This window comes from Thermobia domestica, chromosome 4 (assembly GCF_964235325.1).
Source record: "Thermobia domestica chromosome 4, izTheDome1.hap1.1, whole genome shotgun sequence".
Lineage (NCBI taxonomy): Eukaryota > Metazoa > Arthropoda > Insecta > Zygentoma > Lepismatidae > Thermobia > Thermobia domestica.
The window spans coordinates 50,075,281-50,076,772 of NC_137457.1; positions in this window are offsets into that span (position 1 = coordinate 50,075,281).

Here is a 1,492-nt window from a genome sequence, read left to right on the forward strand (position 1 = left end):
TTGAAGCCCTACAAAGCATTCTTCTCTATTCCATAATATATACATACATACATACATAAACACACACACACACACACACACATATATATATATATATATATATCCTCACGGCATTGTCAAGGCTCTATATTTGTATTTTACATTTAAAATTGCAACCGGGTGTTTCTGACTGCCGTATACGGATGTCCGTTCATCACCTTTGTTTTTCGCGCGCACAGTCATTCGAAGAACTGAAAACGTACTCTGTACACAAACAGTTTATGGTTGTGAACTCGGAAAGTCTGGTACATCTGCTTGTCAAGGTCAAAAAGTGGGAGAAAAATGGATGTGTAGAATGTAAGATGGTGTAACAGTGACTGATACTTGTAAGAAACATATTCGTTTGTAGTTCGTGCACATTCTGTCTGTAGCGCTACTGTGCCAAAACGTAGATTGTAACTGTATAACTCTTGTACATCGCTTGTAGGTCTATTGGCGTAAATGACGACCGAAACTATGTTGTCACCTCTGATTGCGATAAGGCACTGCTGTGCTGCTCCTGCTTTTCTTTTATGTCCTTTGTCATTTGTGAGAACCCAAACATTTTTTTGCTTGTTGCACGCGCTGAACGGGTTCTTGCGCAGCGAAGTATTTAAGAAGTTAACTACATATTCTTGTTTACGATGGAAATATGATAAGCACTTTGAATTATAATACGGTTTTAAATTGGTTTACTGCTGAAAAAATATGAAAATAAAGCTGTACTTGTAAATGTATAATAGACGAAGACGTAGCTACTGACAGTGTTGCAGGCACGTAGCCAGGATTTCGTGAAGGGGAGTCCGTAACATGAAATACTGTGGTCATCACAAAAGGGGCTCGAACACTCTAAACTATTTTACTGGAACATATATTGGTTCGTTTTGCCAGGATTTCGTAAGGGGGGAGTAACAGGAAATTCTGAAGGCCCAGGAGCTCGAACAATCTAAACTACTTTACTATCAACATAGGACGTTTGTTAGGACAATAAAATGAGGATATGTTGGCAAGTATTTTAATAACAAACTACGAAGAAATTTCGAGCAAAATAATAAGAACAATATTGAAAAATATTATTTTATTCAAATATAACGATTTTCCTTTCGTTATGACCTCAATTATTATAAAAAGTGCATACTCAATACTGTCTTGTAAATTATCTTCTAATATAAATAAAATAAAGAGTTTGTATGTGTGTTTGTCTGTCTCTCTGTCTGTGTGCGGCCAGGGGATCAGACGAGTGGACCGAGAGTTTCCAGATTTTGTTCAGGGCTACCTTGGCCCAGGCCCCAGATTAAGCCGAAGCGTTTTTTTTAATTTCGAAACAGTGGAGTCTCAGGGGGGCGTTTACCGGAACCAGTTTGGGAAACAGACAAATTGACCGAGAGTTACCAAATGTTAGTCACGAATACTTTGGTCCAGGCTCCAGACCAGAGTTAAACGTTTTTGTTGAAATTCGAACCAGGGGGTCTGA